The 22,735-nt window shown below is 43.0% G+C and overlaps 1 protein-coding gene across 4 annotated transcripts in view; it reads left to right on the top strand.

Moving 5' to 3' along the window:
* The first annotated feature begins 11,962 nt into the window (after nt 1-11,962).
* SNX10 (sorting nexin 10) overlaps nt 11,963-22,735 on the top strand; it is a 36,686-nt gene continuing 25,913 nt past the window's right edge. The window contains exons 1-2 of one of the 4 annotated variants that reach the window (XM_049798545.1): nt 12,189-12,324; nt 12,758-13,119. The gene's annotated coding sequence lies outside the window, so the exon portion shown is untranslated. Of the gene's footprint in view, nt 12,034-12,188; nt 12,325-12,757; nt 13,120-22,735 lie in introns of those variants that run through there. The other 3 variants (XM_049798542.1, XM_049798544.1, XM_049798543.1) reach the window with 3 other exon arrangements.

The following is a 22,735-nucleotide window of genomic DNA, read 5'->3' as shown; positions in this document are numbered from 1 at the left end:
CTGGTGAGCAGTCGCCAGCCAGATGTAGCCCCATTCACTACAACCCTCTGAGCCCTGCCATTCAGCCAATTCCTCACCCAGCACACCGTCTACCTGCTCGTCTCACAGTTGGACAACCTGTCCAGGAGGATGCTGTGAGGGACAGTACAAAAAACTTTACTAAAACCCAGAAAAACTATATCCCCCACCAACCCTTCACTCACTAGGCGGATGACCTTATCATAGAAGGATATCAAATTAGTTAAACAGGACTTTCCCTTCATGAACCCATGTTGACTGTGACTGATGATTGCATTGTTGTTTAAATGTCTTTCAACAGCACCCAGCATGAGCTTCTCCATAATTTTTCCAGGTACTGAGTCAGATTTGCACATATAGTTGCATACCAGTTCTACATCTCCACAGTAAAGGAGCTGTTATAATGAATTATGTGAGGTCTAACGATTCTGCCAGGCCTGACAGATCACTGCACCGTAATTCAGGGCTTTGTGTTCAGTGGATTGTTTACCATCATTTCAAATGATTGACCTGAAATTAAAAAACCCTGCAAATAAGCATGAAGTCTTAATATTTCAGAAAACTGTATATTGGTGAAATCATAGTTACATAAAGGAGCCTCCTTGCATAGCTAAGAAATAGTACTTTTATTAAGTAATTAATTTTGGATTAGATGAGCAGAGTTGCAGTTGGGTTCTCAGTTAATTTCCATTTATTTGATTAAGTGAGATAAACAGACATATACCTGTAAAACTAGAAAGCAGAAATTTTTCACCAGGGCAAGGAAAGCAATCACCTTATATGCTGAACCTTTAAACTCGATACTCCAGCTGTTGTACAAAGCCATAAATCCTGTTAAGGCAGTAAAATCAGACATTCGAGGGAGAAACAGCATCTCACCTTGTTGTCACAGACATTCTGCAGTTGTTGCAGGAGCATCACTGGCTTTTCCTGAGCAGCATTTCTGATTATTCTGTATAATTCCATGCATTCTATCTGATTAATCCAAAGTTTTGGATGCTATTGGTGAACATTTCTTGATTTTGATAAGTCACAGCATTGTTGATTTCTAGTAAATGCATCTCTCTGAATTCAGGATTTTGTATTTGGCAACCACCCCATTGCTCTAACTGCAATATAAAATCCAACAAAGAAATAGGTCAGTGCAACTGACCTATTGACCTCTACAGATGAGGAAATTTAAGGAAAAAGATACTACAAAGATAGACCTGAGACATATGTAAAGATGAATAAAGAGTACTTGCTTCCTTAAGAAAATAGGAATTAGAGATTTTGATTTTTGGTAAAATTCTCAGTGATGTCTGTCCTAATAGACCAAGTTGCAAGTTTCAAGTATTCTGTAACTGATGCTAGAAAGTCAGTGTTTTTCTCTTCACTTAATGACATCCAAAAGCTAGTTTAAACTAGATAACTACATTTAAACCCAAATAAAACAGAGGAAAATACTGAGAAATACAGAAACACAGTTCTCAGCTACAGGCAACACTAACACTTACTACTACAATATTGATTTGTATTGTCTTTTTCTGTCCTACGGGCAATAAGAACTTCTCCTTAGTGTGCACATGCTATGGTCAGCAAGCTAAAAATATATCTCATTTTTGTGGACAATCCATTTCAAAAGAAGCCAAGAGAATTACACCAATCAAGATAAATACAGTTATGGTGGCTACTATATAGGAACCAATATATTTGGACAACTTGGGCAACATAAAAGTGCTAAATTTATTTTTTTCTTCCACTGCCTGAAATTCAAAGGCTGCTTGAATTTCTTCCCCCCACCTTTTAAAATGCCAATCAAAAGGCAGGCAATGAATTGTGACTTTGGTTTTCCCAGAACCACAAAATGCTCTTTGTACTGAATGTATTGGGAAGGTTAAGAACTGAAAATCCATTTGCTCCTTCCATCATCGAGCACCACAAGTAGCCTGGACAAGACGCAACATTTCTGTTGAACAAAAGCCAGCTGAAACACTGTGCAGGCAGCACGCTTCCAGTCACTTGAGAAATGCTTGTGTCCTTCCAGTGTTAATAGTCATAGTATCAATGATCCAGGTGGAGGCGCTTAAAGCTTTTGCTTTTATAGAATAGCACATGGTAGTCCTGAGATAAAAAGCAGAATTTATGGGCTTCTCTTTGAAATTCTGTTGTTTCCCTTAATTGTCACAGACCCACAGGTGCTGTGCCTGTCAGTATTCTGCACATCGCTAGTTAGAAAATGTATGCTATCCCCTCAATTTAGAGAAAAATGGGTTAAATCTATCTTTTTTGGAATGAGTTCTTGACTTACAGCTGATTTTACTCCTTCAGGGGTAGTTGAAGATACGGTTGCTAGGTTTAAGCGTTTAAACGTGTGGTTAGCCATAACACATAATTAAAATACCTCATGTATAGCTGCTTTTGTTTCAAATGCTGTGGCTAAATCTACAAACCCTCATCACATTGCCATAGGCAACGGTGGTGGTGATGCAGCAGATGGCACTCCAGCCTGGGAGTCACGTAGTTGCTTGTGCTCGGCCCTGTCAGCCCACCGCAGGTGGAGTGGCTGGACCAGCTATGGCTGAGCAGGCACCTAGGAGGAGGAAAGGATGGGGAGCCACAGGAGATCTCCAGGCACCCCTGGCTGCACATGGCGTGAACAGCACCTTGGTCTTGCAGGGAGTCGGTCACCCTTGTGCCATCCTCCTGTTGGCTCTTCCAAGAGTTTCTACAGCTAAAGGGACCTCAGGCTGTTGCGTTTTAATAGCAGATGGCCGCAGGCTGTTCCTCCCCTTTCAGAAAGGCACTGATGCTTGTGGGGGGTGATGTTTGTTTTTTCCCCACATAACTGTAAAGAATTCATAGCCGGTGTGCTATGCTGCAATGCTATACCTTTAGACTGCCCCATAGCTAGTCCCAAGAATGCAATGGCGAGCAGTGGCCAAAGTGTTTCAGAGGTGAACGGCGGCTTCCCTCAAGATGGTTCCAGGCATTGACATCTCCTTCAGGAAAGTAATTGTCCTCATTGCTTTCTAGTGACCAATCTATTTGCTGCCAGTAGATCAGCGGTCGGAGCTGCTGTCATGAAGATTAGTGCCTCCATTAAGAGGATGTTGTGTTCATTTAGAGGGAAGTAAGTGGGCCTGGGGAATAAGGTAGTAATGTAAGTCTTCGATATTAACTGTTTAAATACGGTTCAAGGTTTGAATAAAGAGACTTCGGTTTTCGTTATCCCTTGGCAGACATGCAAGATCCATGCTGAAGTTTGCAAATGTACTTGTAGGATGAACAGCAACTAAATGATAAAGTTTAAAAAGTTTAAACTTAAATGGAATAGATATGTAAGATAGCATTCTTTAGAATAGTAAAATCCCTTACCAAAGATATTGTAAAGGACTCTCTTAACCTGCCAATAGTTCTGATGAAAAAGAACGGGTTCTCAAGCTGATTTTGGGACAGTCGTGGTTATCTTCCTGCTTGTGATTTCATGGCTGCTGGTTACATTGGTGGTGTGATGCCCTGAAGATCCAACTTAGTATTTACTTCCTTGGCTTCCAAATGGTTTTACTGAACATTTGGACAGGAGGCAGAAACTGTTTAACTTCATCCAGGACAGCTGTGGAGTAGCAGCAGGGAGCAGATGTGGATGACTGTAGACTAGCTGTACGTAGTGATGGGCACAGTTTGCTTGCTGTGCATATGTGCAAGAGCAATAGAAGAACCACAGCAAATGTCGGTAAACAGATTTGGGAAACTTTCTCATCAGTTGGAAATGTTGCCTCTGCAAAATGCAGATATTTCAAATTGGTTAAAAGATTATGCATTGATAAATCACTATCTTCCCAAGAAAGCTGTTGTGCTAAAACAGCCCTTGAAGCAGCACCTGCTGAAAAGTTCCTGTTCCTTTTGCAATAACATCAGTAAATGCTGGACTTAGAAAGCTGACCTGCTGATGCAAGGCTGAGGATGCAGCAGGGTGGCTGAAGGAAAACAATGCAAATAAATGACAGCACTTTAACCATATGGACAGAATGATTATAGCGTATACTGGGGATGTTGTGTGGAAAGAACAGACACGGAACATTTCGCTTTTCTTTACACAATTGGAAGAAACCTATAACACCGACACCATCACAGGCTTGATTCCCAGTCCATCACTCTTTCCCATGATGAATATTAACTGCTCTAAAAATAAGAGAAGCTGTATTTTGAAAAAGATGCAATTTTATTTGATAGGCACTGCTTTGCAAATGCAAAACTGAAGTTTAAGGCAATACTAAAGCTTGAATTAGTAGAGGACAACGTATGAACATAAAGCCATCAGCACTGGAGTAGATTTCAAAGACAGAGTTACAAACTTCAGAGATACTGTCTGTTAGTGGAGAACTGAAGTTCAAACAATTGAAGGCCTCCTGCTCTTCCTTAGCGTCCTCTGTATTACTTGCCATGTGAAGCTGCTTAATTACAGATGCTACAGACTGCTCACTGCCTGTGTCTATTTTGAATAAGCACAAAAATGGAACCAACTTCATCTTTCTGTGTCTGACCCAGTCATACCTCTCTATTAAGACAACTCAGCAGGCTCTCACTTAAAATTTGCATGCCTCTTTCCTGTACTTTGTGAGAAATTAATTCCGTAGTCTCTGAGACTGGTCTGAGTGGAGGTCAGTATATCAAGGCCTAGACCCTTGCAGATATGGAAGACAACATGCTCTGAAAAGGCAGGTGAGAGCCACAAGGAAGGGAGAGTTGCTTTTGTACTCCCTTGAAATCTCAATTCTAACTGTTCCCCAGATATTACACAACATATATGTAAACAGAGCATAAACAGTATAACTGCACCAGCAAGCCCAACTACTGTGTTCTCAATGCACAAGGACATAATGATTTTTTTTATTATTTTATTTTATGTAAGTAATACAAAAACTTTCTGAGAAAATAAATAAATTATTGCAAAAAGACTTTTGATTTCTTGCTTAACTGTGCTGATGAAGTGAGGGAGTACAGCACAGTACAGCATGGAAATACTTATTTGAAATTACAGCAAGTGCATGATAGAGTCCCATGTCACAAACTGAGCTAAGACAGGAGGCATTACAAACCTCCCTAGGAATATTGCTATACCAGCAAATCCTAAGGTCAGACCAATGATTTTTGTAAAAATTTAACTAAGAAATTCTTACCACTCTTCCCACCACAGAAGTTACACTCATATCCAACACTGGTGATTACAAGGCAATTAAAAAATAAACCCAAATGCTTTAGAATTTGGAGTCAGAAAGAGGGAATCAAGCCACAGGCAGAAACTAAGGAGTCACTCACATGCCTGAAAGCATGTCTGATTAAGTAACACACACTTCAGATAGTCCTTGGCCTTAGCTTTTTGGCCACGTAATAACATGAATAAACCTCACATGAAGTCATTAAGGGCAAATAAAGCCACCATCTACGCCACAGGACTTGTCTACACAGGAAAGAGCTCAGAACAGCTACTGCAGAGTATCTGTTCTGCAACAGCTCCCTGAGGGGACACTTTTTTGCAATAAGTATGCATTTGTGTGGTTTAGCTTAATACACATGAGAAGTGAACTATGTTAAAAGCAAACAAAGGCATCCATCATGGAAAATAAGAGCATCTACTTGAGGAACTGGTACACCATAGCTGCTGGGCTTTGTATTCCGCACTTCAGATTGTTTCACAGCAACCACCTTATACAGATCAATCCAAAGTGCACTACTCCTTCACTGTAAATGTACAAAATGAAGGAAATGGAACAATAGACTGCGTGGCTTCATGATGAGGTAATAGTTAGCCAGAAGCTGCTTGTGGTGCTGAGCTGTTACTGTAACTCTACACACATATAGGCTCAAAAAGTCCAGGCTGCCAACTGCAAAGAAGCAGCAATAGTCCAGCACCACTCACGCCCTACAACGTGTTTCTGTGGCCAGAAATGGCCTTGCAGGTGTTTATGAGACAATCAAGAAGCTGTTTCAAATATACTAATGCATATGATGTAATTTGTATTGTAAGTTCAAATATTACATGGACATGACTGCTTATTCCATAGACTTTAGAATGAGTCTGAAAAAAATAGCACTGTTTCTTCACTATAATGCTTTAAGGCAATGGATAGACTCTTCTAAAAGGGGCAGAATACATGGGCAGCAGGGAGGGCAAAGCCTGTCTGATGTATCTGTGCCAGGCAGTAGGAGGTATCTGATCCACTTGACTTACTATTGAAAGAACTAAGCAAGACCCCCTAAAATACAGTGTCAAGAGGCGATTGTGAACAACAGGTGGCTTTGCTTGTCCATCTCCTCTGTTTAACAAGCCAGCTGGTTCAGTAGATTTCACCTACGTGTACTTGTAAAATTTATTTGCGGCAATGAGGTATTGATGTAATTAAAAGTGACAGCCATTGACACGTTAAATCCTGTACTAGAGGTCTACATATGGGAGTCATACCACCACATGAAAGTAGTACCATTCTAACTACACAGGTGTGTCTAAAATAATAAAGCCTTGACAAAGAGTTCATTAAATTGGCAATAGGAGAGTATATAGATAAGCTTATGCCTGCTAAATGAGGTTGTATGATACAGCATTTACATGAACCAACAGGAGAGTCAGTGAAACTCAGCTGATGCACGGTAACTTGTTCAGCTGCCACATCTTCGTCACAGGCGTAAGCCCTGATCCTTTGCTGTCAAAGTACCAATAGGAAATGTTCATTCAGTGTGTGTCATTAGAACAAGCACATGGTCTCCAGCTGTTAGGAAAAGGGGTCCCTTCCCCAGTAACACAACCACTTGTCAGTAATGCCAGACCCTGTAAATCTTGGTCTTTCCAGACCTACTTCTCCTAATTATGTCTCTGCTGTTCTTGATCTTCTAGCTTCATTGCAGCTTCTCTTAAAATATTCATCACTAACTTGACCCCTCCCATCCATGCTCATCTCAAATAAAAAGTATCAATCCAAATGCCTTTCAAAATGATTAATTCCTCCCAGCCTCTTTATCATGTGTCGTCCATGTCCTCTCCCCCCCGCCCCCCTCCCCAATTCCCATTGCTGGTACCCTAACATCCTTCTGCCTGGGGGCAACCAAAAGTTACCTTAGCAAGTCATTGCACAGAGACGTCTAGAAGTCAACTGCAGAAGTCACCTCATGGGGTCAGACCCACCTGCCCCTCAGGTTCTGGGTACCGTCGACAGAAGAGGCAAGTAACCGAGGCTTCAGGAGTGTGCTGAGAACTGTGGGGTAATCTGCCACAGGGAACAGATGCTCATTTGGAAATACACATGTATAACCTGCTTAAAGCTGGGCTCCCTCTGAAGTTTATAAAGAATGGCTAATTTTTTCATGTTTTTTTTTCCCCGATATGGAATAAATGGCACATGAGAATTTATCATGGGTTTCTTTGCATCAAAAGAAGAAACAGAAGAGGAAGACAGGAAAGGTATTTACTAACTGAGGGTATTTGGACTGAGGATATCACAAGCCTCTTCTTATTCCACCTCCTTTTATGGATGTATCAGGACTATGGTGGGAAATAGACAGCAGTCCACACAGACACTGCCTTTTGTATGACATGCACATTTCTGTGCTATCCAAATGTCATCTCACAGCCAAGTCTCTGCAAACCAAAAGAAAAAACCTACCATTTTATGGCCAGTCTGACCCAGACACCTCCCACTTGAGGTACAGAATTGCCCTTGGCTGCCTTTCTGGATGTTGGAGGCACAGGTGTTTTCAGAGGACAATGTCAAACTGAATTGTCTGAAGGAGCTGTTTGTATCTGCCTCAACTACAGAGAGCTGAGGGACATGCAAGTCCCCGACGTAGGCACGGACAATAGGGCACCCAGGTTCTTGGCCTTTGTGACAGTACAAAGGGCCAGAAACAGGAAAGAAAACTGGGAGATACGGAAATAAACCCTCAGCTGGAATCCCCTTCAACAACAATATTGTACTGGTCTAATACTTTGCAAGAAACCGGCACATTACCAGTAAGAAAGTGCAGCTAGAAAAACAGAACCTGAGGCTCTTCCAGTCAACCACTGCTTTACACTGTTATTATCTTCTCTGAAAGAGTCATAAATATCAAGCCAAATTTGACGGCTGTGTATTTTGTTACTCTAGCATTTGCCTCAGATGATGATTGTAATTTGTCAGTCTGGGTCCGTGCAAATAAACATAGCGACTCTATGTTATTTTATTAAACCTGACTTAGAGGAACAAAAATAAACAGAACAAAAATTGCCTTGAAATAAAGGGAGGAAACAACAAAGACCTTGTAAGAAGCAAAGTAAAAGGGGAGAAGGGAAAAGAAAGTCTGTATTTCTTTGCTTCTATCGAATGTGCAAAGGAGGAGTCCCTTTAAAAATATTCCTGTTTGTTTCATCCTCGCTTGTTTTTACTGCAGAATATCATGCAAGTCTTGCATGTTCGCCAGACAACTATCTGCAACACCGAGTGTGTGGCAATGGATCATAGCTCTTTCTGATGGTTTTTATTTTTTAATAGGACATTTGCATTTCTGCTTGAGTTGAAAAGATGGCATAGGGATTTCATTAATAGCTCTTTTCTTCTCAGCTGATAATTTTCTTCTTCTTCACGCTAGAAACACCAAGGCCTTCCATTTTAGCTTGTCTTCAGATCAGATATAATACAGAAAACTGGAATTACTTACGGGGGAAAAAAAGAAAAAAAATTGCAACAAAATAAGCAGTCCTTTTTCATATTACATGCAAATCCAAATAATCCTTTCCCTCCCACAGTCTGACCCAATTTTGCTTGGGCAGACTTTGTTTTTCTAAGCCAGGCACCTTTGAGACTGCAAACTTAGCAGATACTACTGAATATGAGGGCACAGCACTTGCTAAATCAAGTTTAAAGCTACTACATTCACAGTGCTAAAATGTCCAGTGTACTGACAACTTTCCCGTTCTAACCAAAACTCCTCCCTTAGCCACACGCACATAAACGGACGAACCAAATCCAAGAGCTTCATTTCTCCAGCAATTTAGGTATCAGAACATCTGTCCAAGCTGCTTGAGAGAATGTCCTACTTGCAGGTAGGAGTACTTAAATATGCTCAACTGCTTATTGTCATACATACTTGGAAAAGAGATAAAAATTATTAGCAGGACATTGGCAAATGTGTTGATTTCATGCTTTATTACAAACAAGCTACAAAGAAATCACTACTTGCCAAATACAACGTGACAACGTGGTTGAGGGACAACTGTTGTTTTCCACCACAGAACACAAAGCAGTAAGAGGAAATATTTGCAGAGTTCCTTCCTTTCTCCTTCTCACTCTTTTCTTAATCCTTACACCTTCCACAACACAAAAGCACCGAGCATCTTTTAGAACTGCAATCAGTGACACAACTCCTGTCATTATTCACCAGTGCTTCCTAAGAGTAATGCATAAGAATCCCACTGTAGCCTGATGCTGCATGATTTCCTCCCCTCTTTAGCTACAAAAAGGAAATTATAGGAGAGACTTAAAGACATTTTTATTTTGTGTCCATAATACGCCGCGTGTGTTTGTTCTTTAACTCTAGTTCTCTAGTTTGAAGAAACGTGCGTTGCAAATTTAAGAATCTTCCTTTGCATCTGAAATTTTTCATAATGTGATCAAGCAGTCAGGACCCAGATAGTCCTGCAGCGTTTTCTGGATGCAGAGCTTTATTCCAGTCTAATGAAATAGCTGAGGGATTATAAACACGCGGTAACAGAACCAGCATTTTAATCTCTCTGCGGCTTAGGCTATGTCTATGTTAGCAAGCAGCGGGATGCAAGACGAAAAGCTCTGCAGGTGCAAACCAGCTTGTGCGGAGGCCCCGACGACCTTCACCCTCCGTGTGCTCTGGAGGGTCTGCTCCCTGCTGCCTCCATCAGTGGTTGGTGGAGTGCAGCTTTTGGTTACGTCTCAGGTGAAACGTTTCTCCCGTGTCTTCTGGGGCTGCTTCACAAAATGAACCGAAGATCAGGAAGGGAGGGCAACCAAGGATTCGCTTCAAAAAATACGTACCTCATCTGAAACAAAATGCTACTGCAGATGAATGCACGCGGAAGTTTGCCTTTCTGAGTAAATGGATGGCCATAGCTGTGGCAGATTTAATCTGAAATAAGTCAAACTGATGTCAAGATAGCAGAATAATAATTTATGTCAGGGGAAATTTTAAGAGACCTGTTGTGGAATAAAGTCCTCCTTTTTTTTGGCTGAAACATGGAGAAAATACCTTATATAGATACAGTAACTTTCCTTTTTCACTAAGAACACTTGCCTGTACAGCCTCTGTTTGGTAAATTTAACTATATCTGACTGTGATTTTTTTTTTTTCTGGCAAAATTGTATGGCTTAGAGGTAGCACTATTTCACATTTATGCAGAGATAACTAAGATTTATAAATCTCATTGGTAAGTTTTATTATGCTAGATTATAAAACAAAAAATTCAATTTCTGAAAATAAGTTTATACTAGCAACCCCACAGAAGCTATTTAATTGCCAGTTAGCCTCATTCTTCCTTTTCACTTGGCCTTTTCCTATACCGGCCTTCCTTTGTGAATCATTTCTTGGGACAGGGCGGTTGCTCAGAGACGCTGCTCAGCACAGCGTCTGACAGCAACAGCAAAAAAGGTGATGGCCAGCCTCGGTGCTGTCACCATCCTACCACAAAAATCATCTCTACAGGACAAATGCCAGCAGCCGCTTGGAGCCTTGTCTACGCTCACGCTGGGTCTCCACTGCCAGCGATGTTGAGCCACCATTGCCAAAAGTGGCAAATATTTTGGGAAAAAGGCTGATGCAGACACCTCACGTAAGAGCCCTGGAATTCTCTACTCTGTTACCATGAATCAATAGTCGTTAGTACTGACCTCTACCTGTGCCTGCAGTGTTTTGTTTAAGGGGTGTTATCAGATGAAAGTTTTGAGGTACTCAAGACAAATTAGTAATAATTATTTTCTTTTAGAATGTTTATCTTAGAACTTGCTTCATGTTTTAATACCTTATGGGAAAAATCAGCCCATAATTTACATAAAAAGGCTAAGAAAAGAAGAGATTCTAGGCTTTGCCATATCTAGAAATGAAGTACATACGTATAATAGCATTAAAACGATTTATTTCTCCTTTTTAAAATAGGAGAAGTTGCTCAGATTCTTTGGTGGTTCTTCATCAGTACATGGGTAAGTAAAGATCATTTAAGCTCTTCAGAAGCAGAAAGCCTCGCTACTTTGTGTTGTTACAGAAGATTAATTCTTTTCCTTCTGCTCTTATTAGCAGATGTTTCCTAAGGTGCTTTTATTTATTCCTCTTAGAACAATTTCAGCACACAACAGCCTTGGCAGCAAGAGACAAGCATTCTCACAGGTAAGTGATTTCCCTGAGCTCGTTAAGCTCCTTTTCAGCAACCGGATTCCAAAACCCGGGAATCCGACGTTCCAGAGGTGTGGCATAAAGTTACCGTGCTGTTTCCAAGTCCGTCTCCAGGCCCTGGCACACAGTGTTAATCGGGTATTTCAAAACCCTCTCGAAATTTTAACAACTAGCAATCAAAGACGTGACTTGGGTAATATACACAAAACCATTAAGGAACGAAAGTACTGGTATTTTAGTTTCCTGAGGAAATAAACCTTCAGAAGAGATTTTATTTCTCCTAAAAAACAAAAAAATAAAATTAAAAAATTAATTGGATGTAACGATTTATATATATATTTTTTCCCCACTTATCTGAAAGGCTCCTAACCCCACCTTTTCTGGAGCAAAGCCATTCTTTCCACCCCTGGGTTTCCAGAGCACAGGCGGAGAACACAGGGCTTAAAAATGAGGTAACCCCCCCGCCCCCCGCCTCACTCACTGCCCCCTCCCCTCCCCACCGCCCGCCTCCGCCGGCGCCCGGGTGTGGCGGTGGGCGGGGCGGGGCAGCGCGGCCCCGCCCACTGCTGGCGACGCACCGCCTCCTCCCGGCCTACGGGCGGCGGCGGGAGCGGCGGCGCTGGGGCTCTGCGCGGTCGGCGGCGAGCGGTGAGCGGGGCGGCGGGCGGGTGTCAGCCCCTCCCTCCGGCCTCCCGAGGGGCTCGGGGGAGCGCCGTCCTCGGCCGCGGCACCGGAGCGGTCGCCGGTGCAGCGGCTGGAGGAGCCCGCCGGGCGCCCGGGGAGGGCTCGCTCGGGCTGTGTGCGTGTGTCGGCAGCCGCGAACGGCGGGGCGGCGGGGCGGGAGTGGAGCCGTCCTCCCCCGGTCGCCGGGTGACGGTGAGGCGCCGCCTGAGCGCGTTAGCGCACCCCGGGGTTTAGGCGACGGCTTGGAAAGCCCAGGTAGGAACGGGGAGCCCGGCGGGGGGGTGGGGGGGGGCTCGGCTCCTCCCCGGCTTTTAGAGCACGTTTGTTCCCCCGATCTTTGGTGTAGGCGCCCGCCTGTGATTTACAGCTGTGTTAGTGACTACTCCTAGTAATGATTAACTCCAGGCAGTCGGGAAATTTGGTTTAAGTCACGCTTAATCTTGTTTTGAACGGCGGCTTTTTGTTTTGCTGAAGCGAGCCCACCACCTTTGGCGACTGTGATCTTCATGTGGCTGTGCAAAAGCTCTGCACGTATCCATGTTATATTACTATTTTTATGTATGTACGTTATATAATCATGCACATTACTGTGTATAATAATACGTAAATATGTAACGTATATCTTATCACGTATATCGTGATCTAATTTTGTACTAAATACATCGTATTTGTTGTACCTCTTTGTTAGTCAGGAGACTGCCGCCTCCTTGTTTTTAAATTCTGCGTGTTATTGAAGTTAAGCGGCCTGAGCCTTTTCAGGTACATAGGAAGAAACCCGATGAAAGCACAGGATGCAATTAAAACCGACCGATTTATAAACCAAAGGAGGCTCCAGTGATTGAGTTGCCCGGTTTGCCTTGGGCCGCCCACTGGAATTGGGCACGGAGCTGCACGTGGGCAGCTGCCTGCGCTTTTCCGTGGAACACCCGTGTTTGCTCGTCGTCTCCCACCCGCTCGCTGGGATCGCCCTATAGAGACATGCGGTCGCCGTCGGATGGGCGCGACAGGCCGGGCGTTCTCGCAGCCCCTTCGAGGATGTGGCAATTTTAGGTAAATATTGCCTGATTTCCGCTAGCAGCGGTGAAAAGGTAAAGGCAGACGGAGGTGTGGAGCCAGGCCACTGAGGATCAGGGTCTGGCCCCACTCGGGTGCGTTGGAAGCTCCCACCTGGCACGTGCCCATGTCACCCGTTGCCCAAGGAAAACCGCAGCTTGAGTTTTTGTTTCCCACTCTGCTTCTCTCACTGACAGGAAAAAGCTCAAGTGAAGAGGATGGGGAAAACTGAAACTAAAACTAGTGCGAGGCAGAGCTTTCCTGAATGACACAAACAGGACTTCCTTTAGAAAAATGGAAATACCAGTGTTTTCTTTGTGTAGAAGAAGAAAATAATATTTCTGCCTACTTCAGTCTAGGGTGTTATGCTATGTTTATAATGCTTGACTTGAAATCCAGAAGTCTCTTGTATGTTTTGTATTGAATCTAAGAAGTATTTACCTTTTAATGAATTTCAATTTAAAGAACTTACATTGGTGCAGCATGCCTGTATTCATAGACTTTTAAGGGCTTATAATACATGTGAGCTTTATTGTAGGTTATTATGTTTTTAGATTTTATTTGCAAAATCATTAAGTGGGTTTTTTTAAGAAGAAAAACGTTCTGAAAAATATTACTACTAAGGTACTAACAACATGATCTCTCCAATGCTATAGTGTAGTCAGAAGACAGTAGCACCTAGAAGCCTCATCCAGTTACTTGTGCCCCATGGTAGGAGCTGTGCAAATATAGGCAAAAAGGCAGTCCCTGGTCCCAGAGGGCTTGTGGAATAGAAAACAGGACGCTATTTGTGAACGTAGAGCATAATAGATGTTTAACTGAGTACCTCCAAATGTTCATACAAGTGGCAAAACCATTATAAATTATATTGGTATCATGGTTCCTCTTTTGTTTATGTCTCTATAGTTTAACTGCAGTTAACTGTTACCAGCGGAGCTACTGGAATTGAAGATTGGTACTTCTATACCATTGCAAAACAGCAGTTGCCAGCTTGCAGACGCTCTTTCCTAAAATTAGCTGGTTTGTGATAGAATCTGCTGCAATAGTTCTTACATTTGAATAAGACAGTGATTTATTTGAGTAGTGCAGGTTTGGTGTTTTTTTTCTTTTTTTTTTTTTTTTTTTTTCTTTCAAGGTATGTTTATGATACAATCAGTTAGGAATAGCCCAGTAGAAGGCTGGAGTAGCATCACAATACTGCGTTGCTGTGTTCCATGAAATAGTGCCTAGATCCTACCTCAACAGACTTTCAGTTTTCTGGTTTTCCCTTGTTGCCTGCCTTGCCGGCAGAGCTGGGTAAACATCGCCTTTACTCTTCAAAGCCTCTCCCTTTCATCTTTTAATACACTTAGGAGTTGTTTTCAGCTATGCTTGTCCACACTGACTCCTGAAGAGCAGCCGTTCTGAAGGCAGCACCTTTTACCAGCCCCGGTGTACCTGCTTAAGCTACCTGCCTCTGTGGTCGCTGCATACCCACGGTGCTGTGATGCTTTCGGTGTATGGGTCGGACATCAGCGGTGCCCTGCTGTGCTGCAGACTCCGAGTGTCCTGGGATTTCCCTTCCCAAGCACGGTGCTGTACAGAGCAAAAACCACTGGGGATTTGGGTCAAACTGAGTAATTCTCAGGCATAAGAGGAGATGGAGCATTAAATCAAGCCAGCAGTTGGTAAATGTGTTGGGATGTGGCTTCTCTGGGTGAACTGTGACCATCTAGCCAGGACTGGTGGTGTAGCTGATGTAAGGTAGTAGCGCTGAACAGACGAGGACCAGAACATAATAAGGGTGAAGGCTACGTTCCTAGAAGTTTTTGCAGAGCTCAAGCTACTGCTGCACACGAATCTCTTACAAAATAGCTTCTCCCGCCCAGAGAAGGTCGTGGCGGTCATAATTTTGAAGCTTCCTGCATCCTGTTCCTAGTTAAGCAACCCTAGAGCACCTCCCCTTGATGCTTCCCTCCATCCCCTTGATGCTTATTTAGAGCAGCGTTGCCTTTGGCCTGAGGGGCTGCACCGGCTTGTACCAAATGTGCTTGCTGCAGTGTGGTGTTCCCCTCTGCTGGCCCTTCTGCTGGTGCTCTGGTCCTGTGGGGTGAAAGATGCTGTCAAGAATATTGATACAGAAGTTGGGCCCTTCTGACTGGAACAGGCTGAATCAATCTTGCAGCTCTATTTTAGTCAATTTTTGCTCAGTACTTTTCCTAATAACTATAATTTCAGGCAACTGCAACCTTCTCTGCTTTTATCATACAATTTTGTAATTTCTCTGTATGAAAGAAGGAAACGCTGCTCTGGCAGGGTGATTTAAAAAAAACACAACAAACAAAAACAAACAACATGCTATAATAAATCCCAAAGCAAAAAGGTTGTGAACATTTGCTCAGCGGCATGGACTGCTGGAGGTGTTCCTTGTTTCCTGGGAGCGGGTAGGTAGGATAGGACAGGTTACAAATTCAGTGTATCATATCTCTGTAATGTATCACATGGATCTTATTTCCATGCATGTGGTATGTAGTATGCCTAAGCTTTTGGCTTTTGTAAGCAGAGAAGTAAAAGAGATGTGGTTAAGTTAGGATATTGTGTTTTTTCTTTCTTTCTTGTAAAACATTTTGCATCTTTTTATTATCTCAGAAAAATAACTCGGCAACTTTTTTGTTCTTCTGATACTAAAAATACTAAGAGGAGAAAACAGCTATGTGTCCTACAGGAATTTCCTGATTTCTTGGCAGGGTAACTCTTGGGATAGAGACGCAAAGCATGCTATAGTTGCTCATTGACTACAGGGAACTACATGCACAAGTCTGGTGCATAGTATTTTGGCTCTGGATCTGTTTATTTGTAGCATTCCTTGCTAAATCTCTACACAGTACAGCTTGAGCGTGGGTTGGTTGCCTGGATGTGGGTGACCTGTGCCTTTCAGGGGGGGCTGTCCAAGGGGATCCAGGACATCTGTGCGAGGCTGGCATCATGACACATGACCTAAAGTTGATCTGCCGCCTTCTTGGGCAGCAGCTGAAGAGTAAGAAAGACACCTTGTGAGCATCCGCAAAGACACCGAATGTTTATGTTCCGCTATCTGAATTCTACTTGTCCAGATCTCTGCAGAGCAGGGGGGTCAGTGGGAGATTTAACGGAACATAATCCAATAATGTAATCGCAAATGGTCCTGCATTTCCCACCGTGTTCCTCCAGTGATCCTCTTTCAACTTGGAGAACTTCAAAATAGTATTTCTCTTCTTCAGGTCTAATTAGTGATATGCCTTCACAGAATCCTTAAATATCCTCAGGGCTTCTGGTCTCAGAAACCAGTTTCCTTTCAGACTTTGCTGGGCAGGTTGTCCACAGAGTGTGTGCTAAAGGAGTCAGTAGCCCACGCTGTCTGCCAGTCCCTCTGCTGGCCCTGTAGTCGCTCCCCCACTACACTCGCCCCTTCAGTACTTAGGGGGCAGTTGCGTAAATAACATACATCCTACATTCTTGCTTGTTTTCTTCTGTTTTGCTGAAAGCCAGCAGTTAAAGAGGGTATGTCTTGGGATGGGTGCTGTGCAGGCGTTGCTCAGGATATGTCCGTACACCAGCACTGCACGTTGTCTCGCTGGCACCTCAGCACATGTTACTTCAAAATGTCTACCAGTATGGCAGACAAATTCATCAATAGACATGAACCTTGCAAAAACCTTTACGACTCTGCCTCTCCTTGTGGGCCCAGCCCAAAAGGAAGGACTTGATTGGTTTGAAAGGAGTTTCTCTTTGCTCCAGCATCTTTGGTGACTGGTGTTACAGATTGCCACAGAGTCGTTTAGCAGGCTGCATACTGATGAGTTTCATTTGTTTAAGAACAAAGAAACCAACAATGATTTTGTTACGGGTAAGTAAAAAGAGAAAGAGAATGCAATTTACTTTCCGTGCCTGGTTTTGTGGTAAGAAGGAATTCCTTTTTCTTGGTATTTAAAGGTTTTGTGGCTTAAGAAAATTACTCCTTCCCGTTCTTCTCTGCCAGAGTTGTCTAGGAGGATACGCTCACTCATAGGTAAACTTCAAAGCAAAACGGATGTTTTGCTCCTGGAGCAAAGCATCTGTTTTACTATGGACTTGACAATGAGTAATATACCCTGGCCTCTGTGTGTGTGCTGCCAACACATCCTGCAAGTTCAAGTTCCTGCCCCTCCTTTCCCTCAGGGAAGCCCTAACTGCTCGCCTACCTTGTTCCACGCGTACAGCAACAGTCACCAGGTTATAACTTTGTGCCTTCTAATAGTCTCGTTGTTTTAATTGCGTAATGGTGATGTGTGGTTTTAAATTAGTCATAACTTTGGTTTTAATGAGATTTTCAGCCGTCTTCCCGGGGGGGGGGGGGGGGGGAAGGCTTTGTTTTCCCAAGAGTGGCGTGCCTCTTCCCAGAAGAAATGAATTTCTACTATTGAGGCATGAAAAGGTGAGGTAGTAAGGGGTGTGTTGGGGAGCGGTTACATGGAGAGGGGAAATAGCTGTGAGTCTCGGGTGCTGGAGAGCATTTTGATAATGCCAGAGCCTATGATGTGCTGGGCATTTGCATGTATAAATAGTCTCATCGGCCTGTAGTGTCGTTGCAATCATGCTTGCTTTGAGGACAGCTAAATGTAATAGCCTTGGCTTTCATGGCGTGGAGCAGCACAGCCCGAAGATACAGACATGTGAGGTGATGAGACTGGTGTTTAATGGCTGTGACACCAGTTGGTCTGCTCCCCAAGAATTTATGACTACGTTACATTCGTAATGTCTGTCTGGTCAAGGTGAAAATTGGCTGTGGTATGACTATTTGGAGTTGAATCAACAGGGCTGTTGGGGAGACAGGAAGGCAAATCACTCATTCCAGATGTGATAAAGCCCCTTGTCTCCCCCTCTGCGGGTGGATGAAGGTAGGGGTTGCTGTGAAGATGGTGGGAAAGGCAGCCAGGTGGCTGGCCCAAACAGTCCTTCCACCTCCCAGACCATGAAACTAGGTTTGGACAGTAAGATCCAAGAATCGGAGAGGATTTGTAACCAAAATATCCCATTGGGGATTTTGTGAAGAACTGTTTGACACATGTAAATACTTCTGCAGAAATGAAGCCTTCCTAATCGACTGCTGTTTCACTCGTCACCACAGGTAGATTTGGAAGGAAGATCTGTTTGACCTGCTAGCCAGGAAAAGGATGTCTACACTGGGTGTGTAGTGCAAGGCTAAATCTTAGAGTAGGGGTGCAAGATCCTCTCCCAGCTGAGATCTTTTTGGTGAGCTTTTCACAGCTGGATCACAGGGGTTTAATGCGAACCCTGGTATGTAGGTGTTAATAGTTCAGGTCAGCTTGCAAAGAAAGCATCTTGACCGTCTCAGGAAAACTACCCTTCAATACATGCACCAAACATTGTAACTAATGCAAGACAACTGTAAACAGTATTTGGAGTAGGGTACACTACTTTTAAGAAAACACAAAGGCAGTCTTCAGGCTTCAGTCCACAGACAGATTTTGCCTTCTTTTTTGCCATTACATATTTGAATTTAAATACAAGATTTGAAAAATAATATTATTAATATGCTATACTATAGCATATGTGCATAAGCAATGATTCTCTTTCAAAAATGATTCTTCCATATTCTCCAGGCTCTCCAGAGCCACAGATCAGTTTGTCCAAGGCGAGTTTTGCACATTAAATATCTTTTATTAGAGTAACACGTCTGCTTGAAAAAATACAGCTTTGGGATATACGACCTCTGTAATATTGTCAAGTGCACTTCTGATCTCTCATGCAAGGCACCATCTCTGCCTACAGCACTGTCTTGCTGATGCTCTTAGACCATGACAGTAACAAGCACTAGCATGTTTCTGAACACTGCAGAATTATTTTGACCCCCTGAGAATCACTAGAGCTTCTATCATTCTAACTTTGGGTGGTAATTGACTTGTCCTAGATATCTGAAACGTAAGTCTGTTGGTAGTGTGAAAAGTGATAATTGGGTTCAGTGTATACGATTACCCCTTCACTGGACTTCTAGCAAAGCTTAATTCTAAGGACGCTGTCTTTTCCGCACAAGCTTAGCTAAACTAGATAACTTTCAAACCTTGAATAGCCTTATTCTCTCTTTAATGCACATGAAATTCTGGTCTTCAGCAGTCAGTTAATAGCTGGCTCTTCCAGTTGCAAAAGTTGCATTGTTTTTGGGCTAGATGGCAACCGTTCTCCTTCCTGTTCTCCTGCTAGATCAATAAAATGGACGCTGTCAAGGACAGCACTATCCTCATAGAGTGCTTTCCAAGTATGTAAAACACTTGCCGACATATAAAGTGCTGCAGGATTTGAAACTCGCCTATAAAGCAGAATGCATCATCAGTAATGGTTATTTCCATCTCTGTTGGCCATAGTGACCCAACTGCATCAGTTCTGCAGAAAAGTTACTACCAATGCCTGAGTAGGCTGGAGACCTGCAGCGGGGTTTCCTCTACAGGCTTCCAGCTGCAGAGGATGTGTGGTGCGGTCACTGGTACCTTCTGCTCCCACCTCATCTGGGCTGTTCGTTTTGCTGAGTTGCCTTGATCGCAGTTTTGTTCTGAGATGCATGCATAGCCCTGGACTGAAGAGCCATCATCTGCGCAGCACCATTGTGTTTCTGCAAAACGGTGGGGCTGCAGAGGATCTTTTGGTGGTTGTCGGGTCTCATCAGCCACATGATGGATGTTTATTACGGATTTGCCTGTAGGACCACAAAGTTGGATTCCAAATACATCCATACATAATGTGTAGGTTTCAACTGGTTTAGCTAAAAGTGTGATTATATAAATTGACACTTGTTCTGTTTTAAGACTGGATTGTGCTTTTTTTTGGCCTGAAGCACATATACTTAAGTGAACAACACTAACATAAACCAGTTTCATCTTGGTCCGTTGTTTCCCATAGGCTTGTAATACAGTCTGAACTGACCAGGTTTAAAATGAATTTAAATCTGTGCATTCTGTTCAGTTAGGCAGCACCTGCTCCCATTGGAAGTCTCTCTCCTGCTAAAGGCAGAAAAAGTCCTTCAGATTACTTAGTGGTCTGCTTGAATTCGTTGTTAGAAAAATATCATGTGGGTTTGGGCACCGTGAAAGCAAGCTGTGGGCCACATTTGTCCTGCAGGCATGAAGTTTTCTACCTTTGCTCCTGTTGCTGCTTGACTGTGAGCCAGCATTTGTTCCAAGGCTGGCCAGTGACTCCTTTGACTCGGCTGTGATGGCAGAGCAGTCAAACCCAAGCGCTGCTTTTCTTCTCATCCTCCCATTTTTGTGTGTTTGTCGTGTCTCCTGCTGTTCTCTCACAACTTCTGAAAAGAGTTTTCCATACTGGAAATCTGCCTCCCGTGCTGAGAGTTGGCCAAGGGCTGATGCTAGTCTTACAAAGTCATGGTGCAACAGTGGCGTCTGTAACCGGGGTGAAAGGAACCAAAATCACATCTTAACATTTAGTGGGCACAAAAGAAATGAGAAGCAGAAAGTCCAGGGGTATGGATAAATCACTGATTTTCAGCCTGATTTTCTTATTGGTCAGTCTCATGAAAAGTTTCTCCTGGCAAAAGCTGTTTGCTCCTCAGAATTGTCTGCTTTAGTAATGAATAACACTATTTAGAAGCTACTTGCTTCCAGAATATTGTTTTCATGCCACTGCCACAGGCTAGCTGAGAAAAAGAACAAAGCCTGTTGAACAAGCAAGCTGCCCCCATTGAAATCACCGTTGATGCATTCTTAAATGGTTAATTTAACTGTTGATAGATCTAGCTTGTAAACTACTGCAGCAGTTACACAGATGCAGCGCCAGGAGGTTTCTGCCGTAAGGACGGGCCATCTGATGCGTTCTTCAGGGGAAGAGAGCCCAGAAGAGTGAAGTGCCACTGTGTGAGGGACTGGGTGGCTGATCCAGCTGGACCATTGTAATGATCCTTCATGGGCTTGGTCAACTTAAAAGGCCCAAGAAACACAACAGTTTGAACAGAGCTGATCAAAACGCTTGGCGAGCGTCCTGTATTGACTGCAATATTTCCCATCTTCCCCACTGTTTTTGAGCTGCAGTTACAGAGGCTGTTTAGTATCGATCTGTCTCAGGACGTTATTACTTAACTATTCATTTTATTTTTGATGGTATCTGTGCTCGGTGTTTCCCAGCCATCTCCCCAGACGCATATCATGAGACTGGGACTTCTAAGTCTGTGGTTGTGACTGAGACTATTGCTTTTGCTTCACTTTCCTCTCTGGGGAAAAGACCAAGCACTAAGAAATTCCTAGATGGGACCAGGTAGGGCATCACAAAAATAGCTGTTTTGGTAGAATAAGGAAATCTGCAGCAGGAAGAAGGCCAAGCTAAAACATGTAGTGCTATGTAACAACGATTCAAGCAGGAGAGAAAAGGCTTACCATAAATTAAAAGCATTTGAAATGAGAAAAAAATGAGACATTTCTGGCACACGAGACTAAAAATATTCCAGGGGGTGAGTCAGAAAGGAAAGGGTCAGGTGGTGCCACCCTCTGCTTTTGAGAGACAGAGAAAGAAATGTTGCAATAAGCCTGCACAGCATTTGCTGACTTTTGCTTTGCTTACTCTGCAGGAAAGTTATAGCAGCCATCGGCCCTTCTTTCCCCGTGATAAGTAAAAGTTAGTTATTACAGAGAGATACCTTAGGGAAGATAATATTTTTAGGGCAGCTTCTTAATTCAATTTAATGCAATGAAATATTTAATTCCTGTAAGAAACATGAAGTTTTGGAAGAAAGAAAAACATACATTCTCTGAACATAAACCCTCCTTCAGAAGCAACATTTAAGATTTTTCTTAGGATTTTAATCAGTGTTCTGAAATTACTTTAGTCTCTATTTACAAATCCCATTTTTTTTGATTTGTAATCCAGCTTGTAAAAGCAATAGCTAGCTAATGTGATGTTTTTTACTGTCATCATATAAAAATATCTAGGGGTGGCTTATCTCTCTGTGGGTGATTTTTATATTGCTGGTTCTCATTGGTGTGTCTAGTAAGATGTGTGTATGGTTTGTATGTGCACAACATGTACATATTTAGTTGTCGTTTTTGTAACTGTACAGAACTTTGACCTGGAAAATACTCAGGTACTATGTGAGCAAGTGGTTTTAGGCTGGAAATTACTTGCTTCTTTCCCTTTGTTTTCAAAGGTAGTTTTACTGCCAGTGGTATGCCCTATTCATATAAGTATTGGTAAGAAGTCTAGTGCTTATCCAGTATTTTCCATGTCGAGTATGGCTATAGTTGAGAAATGATTGAACTTGCCAGATTGCCAAGGTTGTTGCTGATTCTGAAATGGATTTCTCTTAGCTCAAGGGATCTCAAAAGTTCTCTGGAGCAAGCACGCTTACTGAGGCTTAACTTGGGAGGTCACCAGTGCTTCCTTTCAAACACTGCCTCATCCCTTTGTTGGCCTTCTGAAAATGCCCTAGCCACAAAACTGGCAATTATTTACACTACAAAATCATTTAGTGTAGTTTAAGCTACTTATTATGCGCTGTAATATTTGCAAAGAGTTAGCAAAGGCAGGCTCACGTGGCAGACCAGCTTGACAGGCTGCCTGGAGAACACAGGAGCCAGAGCTGCAGGGGAATTTT

Source organism: Accipiter gentilis, chromosome 4 (assembly GCF_929443795.1).
Source record: "Accipiter gentilis chromosome 4, bAccGen1.1, whole genome shotgun sequence".
NCBI lineage: Eukaryota > Metazoa > Chordata > Aves > Accipitriformes > Accipitridae > Astur > Astur gentilis.
The sequence above is the reverse complement of the archived record's forward strand: the minus strand, read 5'-3'. Positions and strand labels throughout refer to the sequence as shown.